Raw genomic sequence first — 12,833 nt, 5'->3', positions numbered from 1 at the left:
GGGAATAGTCACAAAATATAAAGGAATGTCACTAATGGATTGAATTTTAGAAACCATCAAAAATTTGCCATACCAAGTACAGTTCTTTTAAAAGAAAAGAAAATTTAAGGGAATAGTGGATGAAGGGGAATTCTGTCTACTCTTGAGGATAGGTAGTGAGTTGTCTGTGTAGCTAGAGCTTGTAATCAGGATAGACACACACGTAGCTTGCATTTCTGAAAGGTGGATTTGATGTCAGGCACCCTATAAATATATATTAAAAATATATTATCTAGGTCTATGTAGATAGATATCTAAATGGTAATACACAAACTCGTAGCTGATTATTCAGTTTAATTATGGGTATATGAAGAGTGAAATCAGTATGAAAAGACGGACTTACCAGAAGTTTGCAATAACTTGATAAGGAGTAGAATACAGGTCTCTTCTCAGCTGATGTAGTTAAATGTATTTTGTGGATTCTTTGATGCCTTGTTTGCCCTTTTGTCATGTAATTGTAAACTCCTCCATCATGAAGCCTTCAAATGAAGAGATGGGGTGAGGAGGATATGCTTTAGAGAAGGTTCTTAGAGTTAGTAATGGTAATGTCTTTCAGGTGGGTTGTGTGAGCCCCACAGACTGTTCTTTTTAGGTTTACTGCAGGTGCGCTGAGTTTGCTATGCTTGAGTGGAGTGAGACACTTCCTGCTTCTCTGAGTTTCTGGAGTTAACTGCTCAGATAAACTGTGAAAACATGGACAGTGACCAAAGTAAAACAAACACCACAGGTAATAAGTGCTGTCTTTCTGTAGTGTTTTTATGTCTTAATCCTGATTTTGGTATTAATCAGTTCCTGATGCCTTTAGCTATATGATACATGCTAAATGAAAGTTCATTTAGCATTCTTCGTTCAAAAGATTTGTATGTTCCTTTTTCTCAACTGTTGTTATTCCTGATTGTTCAAAATTGCTATTCATAATTAATATTTAACATCTGTTCAGTTTTCTTTCAGTATTGAAGGCATGAGGAGATAAGTTAACAGGGAAAAAAAGGAAGAAAATTGAAGGAAGCAAGATAACCCATAGGGTGGAAAGAAAAGCTGTAAACTAGTGAGACAGCCAAATAAGGTGCAGAAACAATCACAAAAGAAAATCAAACCTGGGGAAATATTAGTATAGAAACTTAAATATTACACAATAAGCACACTGCAAATATGTAGCACAGGTGAAACTATGAATACAAATTAAGAACATAAATGATATTATATAAATAAGAGGAAAATGACTCATCTTTTGAACTTTTGCATATGTAGTATAGTTGTGGTTATCTAAACACAGTTATGCACTTTTAATTAGTTTTGTTTAAAAAATGTTTTTTCCTCTTGAATAGGTCAGCTGATAATTGAGACATAAAAACATAATGGCAAACAGATTTTTCAATCTGTAAGAGACATGATTGTGGATTTATTTATTTTTTTTAGGATGCCATAGAGTCTTGTGAAACTCAGCTGTATATAATTTACTGAAAAATTTATCATATTTAGTTAAAAACATCAGTTGTGTTAAGTCAAAGCTTTTAATAAAATCCATATAAAGCCTAGTTATAAGCTTAAAAGGGAATCTTCATTCTGAAATAGTGATGAGTTTGATATTGAGACTTAAAATGAACCTAAACAGAATGTAAAACATCAGTCTTATCAAAATGAGCTGCTCTGCTGTCAGAACATGTGATCGAAGGTGTTTGTGAGTGAACTGTTGCTAAGAAGCTGTTAAAGGAGCAAAGATGTCAAAGTGTGCACCACATGATTTCTTGATAAATATATTTAAAAAAAAGAAACGTCAGTCATTAAACACCTTCTGTTGTAACTTTTAACTGTGTGCTGAGTTTACTGAAGTGAATCTTACTCCTGAAATACTCTCATAGGTCGTTATAGCAACACACAGTAGTTTGGCATAGTTTTAGGGTGCGATGTGATAACAAGGCTTTGGTTTGTATATCAGTGCAGAAACTTCATAAAAATGTTTCAGCTTTCAGGTCTGAAGTTTGATTTTAATCTATTACCAGCTTTGACAGGCTCAGAAGAATAGTTATTTTCTATGTGCAGGGTTTATTTTTCTACTCACGTATTGATTTTTTTTTTCTTTCAAGATATGTATTAGATTACAAATTGACAAATTTATACTCGCTATAAAACTTTCTTATTAAATGTGAAGGTCTTCAAACTCAAATCTATGTCATTGTAGAGGAATCCTTTCAAATTCAGTGAGAGATTTCCTTTAGCATTTTCATTAGTTGTTGAATCAAAGTATTTTGGTTTCAAGTGCTATTTATAGTGTCCCTTTGCATTTCATTATTGTAGCTACAGTTTGTTGGTCATTAAGACAATAAGATACAGATTCATCAAAAGAAGGAACAGAAACTGTCCTGAAACTTACTTAAGCTCCTCTAACAAGTTGGGCAGATGTCCAGGCAACGCAGAGGAGGTTTTTCCACAAAAATTGGTCTTTTGGGGGAGAATATGCCCACAAAAATTTAACTTCAGAGCAGACCTTTTGGATTTGTAAGTTGTTGTCTAGCCTCAAGAAAATTCTTATAATTTGTGCTCAGCTTAATGGGCTTTTGGAAAGCAAAAGCAAAGAAACCTGAAACAAGAGAACAGTGTACTTCAATTTCAATGGATTTTTACTAGTGACTCGTTTTTATCTTCATCTTCTATTTGTGGAAACTACAAAGTACTGATTAGTTAGATAGGGTTTGTACAATTAATCTTTCTTGAGTGGCATTTTTAAAATATGTTTGAATCTGAAGCTAGATTAAACCCACATTGATGAAAACATTTCTCATTCAGGAAACAATTCTTATGTTATCGACATCTTGCATTTTAAAAATACATTGTATTTCATCAGTTTAAATCTCTGTGGATGTTCAGGGAGAAATAACAGAGCAAATGATGAAAAGTTAGGTGATGAGAGAAAATAAGCTAATTTAAGAGTTCATTAACTGACAAAGTAATGCTGAAATGCTTGCTGAGAAGTAGACTTTGCATTGCCTAATGGTAGACTATAGAATTAATTTGAATTTTACAGCCTGGACAGATGTTGTAGCAAGTGTTGCTTTTTGTATGTGTTGGCGTAAGAAAACGAGCTACCAAGGTGCTGTGTGATTAAAAATCAAATGAATGCAGTTAGTGTTATGTGATTATAAATAAACTTCCTTTTATAGCGATGCAGTATTATCTCTGGAATATGAAATGGGATGTTTCAGTTTGTTCATGAAATCAGGTTTAACTGTGCTGTAGCTGTATTGTGCATCTTGACTTCTGGGTTTATTCCTGGAAGGAATTTCTGAAGTAAATGTACTTCCTATCATTTTGTGTGAGTTCAAATGCAAATGCTAAGCATAACTGTTAAAATAATTACCTTAATAAATACTTTGTATTTATGCCAAGAGGATTTTCAAAGAATGAGTGCTGTGTGTGTCTTAGACTTCTGATGTCAATCTGGGGCTGAAGTTGCAGATTCTTATAGTAAATATAAGCATTTTTGCATAGATATGAATGTCTCATTTTTAAATTGTAGTCATTAGTGAAGCTTAAGGATAGTGCCTTGCTTCTCTCCTGGCCATTGTATTAACCTTTATCCACTCTACTAAAAGTAGAGGATTTGATACATGCCTTCCAAGTAGTAGGGTTAATTCCAAATTCAGTTAGGTATCTTTGCCCAGCTGTGGTAGAGACCGGGATTTTGGCTGTGTTGGTTTATATATATTACCTTTTAAAATACAGCATATATAAAGTAGCTTGTCTGGGTTTGCTTTCAGCTTGAATGATAAGCAGGAAAGCATTTAAGAAAAAAACAAGAGTGCCTGGGGCATAGCTTTTGTCTTCCGACAAGAGGGGAAAGGCTTAGGAAAAACGAATATACAATAAGTATGGAAAGAGGCCTGTGAGGGAGAGAAAAGCAAAACCTAGAAGACTTCTATACAGCTTGTGTCTGTCTGTGGGTGAATTAAAAGATGTTAATCTCTAAAGGAAATGGTTTTGATTATCTGTTTTCTTTGACATAGGATTTTTGCATGTGGATAACCTGGCTTTAGATATAAAAATAAATAGCTTCATTAAGAAGCTAAATGGCTTCTTTATATATAAAGAGATGTTAAGCAGGGGTAAACTGCTTTGGAACATAAATCACTTGTTAGGTGATTCTCTGTCCTTCCTTCTTGCCGCCCCCCCTCCCCCCCAGCCAATCCCCTCCCCCAGAAAAAAGCTGCCCAGAAATCACCAGGCAGGATAAGTCTTAAACTGATTTGGAGAATATTTAAGACATTTGTTGGCTTTGTTTGATTTAGGATTTGTGCTTCTTGTTGTTCAAATCATATGCCATCCTGAAAAGGTTTTCAGTCTATTACAGTGTTACCTTGTAATTACATTAAAGCACATAATGGTAGTGTTTAAGCCTCAGGATGCCTTGCAGGGAAGTAGTGCAAATAATTATCTGTGCATCAGTACAGATTGGGGGGGGGGGGGGGGTGGTGGAAACAAATCAATACTGCTTGGTGGCTGAGTTTTGCGTATTCCAATTAATGATTTTAGATTTGACTTAAAGTTCTGAAATTGTTTGGAAGTAGGCCATCTCATGCTGAGATGAAGCATCAGGCCATTTTAAATTAGATACAGAGCATGCTCATATCAAGTACCCACTCTTAGATTTTGCACCGTGTGTCTCGGTTCCCTGTTAGAGCTGTCATTCAAGTGAAGTAGAGGAGAGCACAGCATGCCCTTTTGTCATCTTTCTGTCAGTGTACATATGATTTCTCTTGGAACTGGGAGCTTGAGATGTGAGACGAGCCTTTCTCTTAGATCGCCAGTGTTTTTGGTGAGTGGATATTGATCTCTTTCCTTTCTCTTGCCTTTAGATAGCTCAAATAAAACTCAGCTTCATACTTCTCTATATTCTCTAATAATGGTATCTATTTGAAATGTCTCTGCTGTTGCACACTTCAGTAAAACAGTTCAGGTACCTAGGTATTAATTTCTTTATTGGAGAAGAATTGCTTTTTTAGCAGGAGTGCTAGGCTGTTTCACTCAGAAGTCCAAAAAAATGGACATAGTTTCTTTTCTCCTGACTTTGAATTAGCTAACTATTCTAAATATAGCAACAGTTCTTCAACCATCACTTCTCAGTCATTTTTCATTTTCTCCTTGCTCTTAGGAAATCGGTTTAAAACCTAGATGGTTTTGTATATCTCATATTTTAGAGAGAGTTTGAGTAGTCTTGCAAAAGAGAATTTATTTATGTAAGACAATACTGAAGGATATTTACAGTACTTGGTTTCAACACAGACTGCTAATCAGGGTAAGTTAACTGTTGTCATCTGTTATTTTTGCTGATCATATTGCATGTATTTCCTTCTTTAATCAGCTAAGAAGTACAAAAAGGCATCTCGTAGTTCTTTGTCATAACTGAGATTTTGCACTTTGGTAAGATATAGGAATTTCTGAACAAATTTATAGTCTGTATAGTAGCTGAAGTGCATGTTTGATACAGCTTAACATTAACTTTTAATTGACTGTGGGGAGGCAGGATTTATGATTCAGAGTATTGTCAAAGCTTAGTTCTTGCATTTGGCTTAAAAATCTTATTTTCTTCCAAGAACATCTGCAAAATCTGACTTTTAAATTCCTTAATGCAATGCATTTAACTTACAGCAAAAAGTCATTTGACAATATATTTTTAAAACATCTAAACTGGGGTTGTAAAAAGCAGTGCGGGAATTGATAAACACCAACACCCACCTCCCCACCCTCACCCCCACAAAAATAAAAAGTTGGCTCCTAATTGCACTTACGTCCCAGTGAATAAAGATGATTTAGCATCATGATTGATCTAAATATGTATTTCAGGGTTGCAGTTGTGAAATACTAATGTGACTTCCTAAAATACAGTTAATTACAGGATTGAGATTGGAGATTGTAATTCTAATACATGGGTTGGGAGGCTTGTTTGTTTTCACAACCAGATACTTTTGTTATGGTTGTGGGTATATACTTCAAATAGTCTTCTGGATAGAAGATTTGAATTACAACGGGGGAAAACTATTTGTCAGTGAGTTCACTGAGCCTACAAAAGAAATTCTTACTGAACATAACCCCTGTTATGATTCTGATTGACTTGACTCATAGGGTTAAAATCAATAAATGTATAAGCGTCGTCATCACCTTGACAGGCTGGGAGACAGGATGGACAGTGGTGTGTGTGAATCTTGAGTACTTGAATATTAGTGTGCTTGACCTCCTGATGCAGGGTTCTTAGAGGAAATTATCTAAATTATTGTAATAGTTAAGATTATTGTTAAAGCCTGAGGATAATGCATTTAATTGAGGCCTCACTGTGGAAAAGGGCTGTCATAACCCATCAGAAAACCTGCACTTTGGCTGCCAAAACAGGATTCTAGTGTTTGTATGTCTGGCGAATGATGAAAGAGAGCAAGGGGTAACTGCAAACCTGTGTCGTGCAAAATATATTACTGTACTGCCTTGTTATCTTCAAAATGTTATTTCTAATACTAAGTTTTTGCTTTTACAACTAGAATATGTCATTTGATAATAGTTGTGCCTTCAGGTACCATGAGCTGTGTGTCTCCGAGATCTGGAGTATACTACGAAGCCATACAGATCTGCCGTAGGACAGTTTCCATATGGACAGCAAACCTAGAAAATTTAAGACCTTTTAGGAAGGGAACAAAGAGATGAGAAAAGGTAAAGACTTGCATTAGTGACTGGAGAGCAGGCAATGGCAATATAAGAGGAACAGAGTTATTAAAGGCAAATGTGCAAAGAAAGCAGCACATATCTGAATAGGCAGTGTTCCTTCGTCACTGTGAGCATGCAAGAGTGTGAGGTTTCTGGTTTGGACTGCTGAATAAGTTTGAACTTAGTATGATTTACTCAGATATCCCTTTAAAATAGCTAAATTAAGAAGTATAAAAAGTCATATTCTACATGTTCTGTAAGGGAACAGTTGTTAGTCCAAAGGAAAACAGAAATTGGCAAGTGTTGAATGTCTCAAGTTAATCTGTTTTAATAACCTTGATCTTGTCTATTTTACTCTACAGAATAAAGTTTAGTCTTTCCTTTGAAGTGAGTGCCGACTCTGGTTATTTTTCCAGAAAGAGGAAATCTTATATTATGGATATAAAGGTTAACTGAAGTTTTAGAGGAAAGATACTGTCTAATATGCAGTGCTACTCTTGCTATACTTGTTTTATTTAGCATGTAAGTCCACTTTTGGTCGTGGGTAGCATGCAGAAAAATTTGCCTTGTGTTTATGATCTTAATGGTGATTGCACTTAAATAGGTGAAGTTGAGATCTTGGAGAACCTGACACCCATTTATTACTGTCTGCTTTGGTGTAATTTTACTGTATTATTATTAGTTTTGTTAATATAAACTATATATATACGCACAATGTGCAGAGAGAGAGGGTGAATGTGTGTAAGGGTCACTGGTTATACAGGCTTATTCAGAATGAATTTAAATTCCACTGAATTGAGAACTAAAATAAGAAAAGATAGTTTTATTCCATTTCTAAGAATGTTATGATTCAGTCACTTTACACATGCCACTCATCAGTAGGATTTTATTTTACTTTACTGTGGATGAATATATAGTGACTTGCAATAAAATACCAGAGTGTAAGGCTAGAATCATAGAATAGTTAAGGTTGGAAAAGACCTTAAGATCATCTACTTACAACCCCCCTGCCATGGGCAGGGACATCTCACACTAGATCATGTTGCCCAAGGCTCTGTCCAGTCTGGCCTTGAACACTGCCAGGGATGGAGCATTCACAGATTCCTTGGGCAACCCATTCCAGTGCCTCAGCACCTTCACAGTAAAGAATTTCTTCATATTATATCTAACCTGAGCTTCTTCTGTTTAAGTTTTAACCCGTTACTCTTTGTCCTGTCACTGCAGTCCCTAATGAAGAGTACCTCCCCAGCATCCCTATAGGCCCCCTTCAGATACTGGAAGGCTGCTATGAGGTCTCCACGCAGCCTTCTCTACTCCAGGCTGAACAGCCCCAACTTTCTCAGCCCGTCTTCATACGGGAGGTGCTCCAGTCCCCTGATCATCCTCGTGGCCATCCTCTGTTCCAACAGTTCCGTGTCCTTTTTATGTTGAGGACACCAGAACTGCGCACAGTATTCCAAGTGAGGTCTCACGAGAGCAGAGTAGAGGGGCAGGATCACCTCCTTCGACCTGCTGGTCATGCTTCTTTTGATGCAGCCCAGGATGCGGTTGGCTTTCTGGGCTGTGAGCGCACACTGAAGCTGGCTCAGGTTAAGTTTCTCATCAACCAGCACCACCCCCAAGTCCTCTACAGGGCTGATATGAAAAGTTAAGTTCTTACGGCTCCACTGTAGGTCTCTGGAAGGAGCTTTGAGGTACCTGTTCATGCGACTGGCAGTATGAGGCATGCAATTTACCTTATTCAGTTACTTTTTAAAAAGGGTGGAAAATGTATTCTGTTTTTCACATGAATAAAAGCTTACTGACTTGTGTGGCACTTTTTCACTAGTAGAGCAGTATACTCATAAGAGTGTGGTAATGACTGTAGTCATTTGGAGGAAGCACCACTGCTGAAATGATGTTTAAATAAACTTTGTGCTGCTTGAAATTTTTTAATATAAATGTACAGAAGAAAGGAAGGAGGGGGAAATCAGAAAAGGATGTTGAAATTAGGGATGTGGGATGCTGGGAAGCTCTCATATATATGCCATTTAAGTTGCTTGCCAACTATTTTATGAATTATTAAAATCTTTTGGTCAGTGAAGAGTCAGTCTTTTTCCATTCTCATTGTCTTCTAAATAAAAGCTTTTACTACTGCTGGCAATTGCACAAACTGAGTTCATGTGCCAGATGGGGAGCCTGTGACAATTTTAGACTGAAGTTTGTGTAAAAAAAAAAAACAAACATTGTCAGCATTCTGCATCAAATCTTGACCCATTTTAGACAGCATGCTACAATCTGATACTTTCAAGGAATAATGCCATTTCTTGGTTTTGTTTTTTGTTTTTTTTTAATAGAGTGGAGCTGTGTTTCACATGGTTTACTTTTCCAAATAAAAAAAGAAATTGCACACCAGTACTCATTTAAAATGGCTGTAATGTCAGCACTGGATCTGAGATTTTTATGGAAAGATAAAGAAGGCATTATTAGCTCTTTCTGTATGTATATAGTACAAGTTGAGAAGCAGGTTTATTACAGTAAAAATCTGAAATGTTTTAGTTTGTTTTCTTTTTAAAAAATCCTCAGGGTTTTGGGATTTTTTTGTACCAGGAGAGTGGAAATGGTAAAGACTTGAGTAAGACCTTGCTGAATGAACTGAGAATTATCTCTACTTTTTCAGTACATTGAGGTTTAAAATTGCTGTTCGATACAGTCCTGTGAATTTTTGCAGATCTTAGCCATGTATATACTAGATCGTTGCAATTCAATAATGAATAGGTATGTAGTGGGAATGTCCATGAAAAAAAATAAATGAGAAAGTGATGTTGTATAAAGTGAGCATTGGGAGCTTTAGATTTCCTGAAAGATGACAAAGAGTAAAATATTTCGCTTCTGTAGGTCAGAATTTCCAACCCCCCAGGAAGTACAGGGAAAAGGGGAAAAACAAAAAGGAAAGTAGCCTGGAAATGTTTCTCAAAATAGTACATTAGTTTTAACTTTTCCCTTGTGTTCTCAGTACAGTACAGCATCCCTTACCTTACACACATATGCATACATGTTATTTTATGCTCCAGAGAACATCAACATTTGAAATATTTTCAGGTTATTCAATCTTATGTAGACTTCACTACTGTGGTAGGGATACAGTAGCTTAGTATTTGAGCATCTCAGTGGCTTTAAGAAAACTAGAATTGCATTGTGCATTCTTAAAACTAGGAATTTAATGGGAATATGTGACTCGTTTGTTTCTAAGCCAGTTGCAAATTTATGCTCTTCCAAGGCATGACCATCAAGAAAAAAGAATGAAAAATTATTTTTTATGTACTTCAGGTCATTTGTAGGGGCTTGTATGCAATTCATAGCTTGATACATTTTTGTATCAAAAACCTCAAACACCAAAGGTTTTCCATGTTCTGTAGTTTCCCATTTATATAGAAATGATTAATCAGTATTTCGTATTTTAACATTTATTCACAAATCTATGTGTATTTATATTTCAGATGCTTCCTTTGCATCTTTTGCCTTTCTGTATAACAAAGTGTGCAGGATTTTTTCCCAGGGAATTACATAGGCATCGTAATTTAACCATGTCAGTGATAATCTGTGATTTACATGAAAATTAACATATGGGCAATTTGATAAAGACCTTTTAATCAGTGAAAACATGGTGTTTGATGGCAAAAGTAGATAACACACATAGCTGGAATGACCTTCAAGGTTTTGATATAACATTTGCCATGGAATTTTTTTAGAGAGGTCTCTTTTTAGGCCTTACTGAATGTGACCTATGATTAAGTTAAAAACGAAAAAGCAAAATGTTTGTATTGCACTATTTTAAATTGTGCCAGTTCTTTCCAACAAGATGTGTTCAGCATACGATGGAGATTTTTGAGGGAAAATGTTAGAGAATCAGTAAATGAGAAAAGGTTTTCAGGGGTGTCATTAAAAAACAGGAGATCCAGTACAGTTTTGAGCAATCTTGCTAGCTAGAATTTTGTATGATATAAGACATTGTACCTTACCTGGGAAATCTAAAATGAACTTTGGTTTTCACCTGTCTGAGAAATAGTATGAATTTTTTTTTTTCCTTCTTGAGAAGATAGCCTGTGACATCAAGGTTGTCATATCCTACCAGAGCATGAAAAAGCATGACTTAATGCCTTTTTCTGTAATGCCATGTTTCATCCCACACTGGCCAGTACATTTGTTTTCTCTGTGAGCAAAGAAAAGGCAGGTATCTTTAGTAGCCCTCACGATGTGGCTGTCAAAAATAAGGACTTTAGTGCCGCTTCTTAAGATATGTCAGAGTACGGCATGATTCTAGCCATAATGTGTTTCCTGCAGAGGCAGCTTAAGTTACCTGTCTGGTAAAGTCTGGCTGCTGTTCAGTGAATCACAGCAATGCCAGTGGGAAGGGAGGATTTGCATAGAGGATGAGGGAAAGAGCTGGTGGCATGAATCAAAGAAAATAATTATAAGAGTGATGGAATTTCAGCAGATCCTTAAAATAATATCTTAAAATGTATCTTACAGAAACATCTGTAAGATGTAGCTGGTTACAGATGGGCATTGGTCAAGAGGAAAAGGAACACCAGCTACCAGAGTATTCCTGATGTTAAGCAGTCAAGACATTTCTTAACTGTTTGCTAGACGTACTGAGTTTGATTTTTTTAAAAATGGTACTTCATAGGCATTGGCTGAATTTAATTTCTGACTGCTTCAATGATGAGAATAGGTTGAGAACATTCCCCACAATCTTCCCTTACAGCATTAATGTCTCACAGTTGCAGTTATATTTAGTTGCTTTAATGATATATTTAGATCATGATAGTACAAATTGGAAACGGAAACAGAAGTTTACTTAACCAAGATCACACAGAAAGTCTAATGAAGCAGAAAGTGAAGCCAAAGGGCATGTCCCCGATACAATTAACTTGATGATGTGATCCCTGAATGACTGTCAATGAAAGACCTCAGGTACTGAAATGCATGTCAGTACAAAGCTGCACCTGGCCTCATAGGAAGGAAAGCCAAATAGCTGCAGAGAAACCTTTTGCTCACAAGGCTGGACTGTTTTCGAGATTTAATCTACCAGCTTTGTGTTTCCATCTAGAAATTCCTGATCGCTCACAGCCCATTCTGGTATCTTACCATGTTACAGGGCAGTGTCTTGTTAACTTTAAGGTCCTTACTTCATCAGCTTGAGGCCCTGAGCACTATTCTTGTATAACAAGTATTCTGTCCTTGTTGCATCCTGTAATGATTCTTGTTTGCAGGTATATTCAGATTGATAATTTGATTCCTTGGATGCCCTTTTTAATTTCATTAACATGTATGTGTTGAAATCAAGTAAGACCAGTTTAGATTTTGTTTAAACAGAGATGTTAAATATATTAATTAGTGTGGGACTTAAAATTAGGTTTATTTAATTTCTTTTGTTATAGTGATACATCTATTAGAGCAGTGTCTCATCTTTTGACAACTGTATTGAAGTGTTGTTGAGAGATTGACTGCAGTCCCCTCCTCCGTTTTCACATAGAAATTTGTGAAAACTTCTACTGCACCTGTGTAAAGATGAAACAAAGTCTAAGAATTATGTGAAAGACTAATAGCAGTCAAGTGAATAGAAGCTGAGAAATGTTGGAGTCACTGCAGTGCGAGTGCATGGGGGGGGTGTGTATGTGTATGTAAGTCCAGCCCTTACTTTACATTAACAACCACCACACTGTGGTTTCTCTGACACTTCCAGACTCTCTGGTCCAGAAAACACTTCAGCTTCCCATGCTGAATTTTTCTCTTGTTGCCTCCATAGTTTTATTTTTAAAAGTTTAAGTTAAAATGGTAGCCGTTTCCTTGAAAGACATCAGAAGAAAACCATTCTTAATAGTTTTCAAAACGTTTCCAGCTGGTTCTGTGCAAAGCTCTGATATCTCTGTGGTGTTGAGGAAAAATGTACTATTTAGAAGATTAGACCCTTTTTCAGTGAAAAGCATTTCTGCATATTGTATGTATATGTACACTTTTTTAAACTTGTGGGACTACTGCACACGGTAATAGTAGCACTCACTGCTAAAAATCTAGGCATTGACCGGTGAATCTGCTTACAGTGCTCTACAGCTTTCTCA

The 12,833-nt window shown here is 36.2% G+C and overlaps 1 protein-coding gene across 24 annotated transcripts in view; it reads left to right on the top strand.

Annotated features, from left to right (window-relative positions):
- The window catches only part of PLEKHA5 (pleckstrin homology domain containing A5), a 159,685-nt gene that overhangs the window by 58,966 nt on the left and 87,886 nt on the right, over positions 1–12,833 (top strand). The window contains exons 4-5 of one of the 24 annotated variants that reach the window (XR_008974754.1): positions 643–766; positions 980–1,117. The exons of the other annotated variants lie outside the window; for them this stretch is intronic. The gene's annotated coding sequence lies outside the window, so the exon portion shown is untranslated. Of the gene's footprint in view, positions 1–642; positions 767–979; positions 1,118–12,833 lie in introns of those variants that run through there. 24 annotated transcript variants of the gene reach the window in all.

The sequence above is a fragment of the Pezoporus wallicus genome, unplaced genomic scaffold, assembly GCF_028554395.1.
Source record: "Pezoporus wallicus isolate ANWC-B61680 ecotype Strahan unplaced genomic scaffold, APGP_CSIRO_Pwel_v1 contig_2908, whole genome shotgun sequence".
NCBI lineage: Eukaryota > Metazoa > Chordata > Aves > Psittaciformes > Psittacidae > Pezoporus > Pezoporus wallicus.
This window is presented reverse-complemented; position numbering and strand designations above follow the sequence as displayed.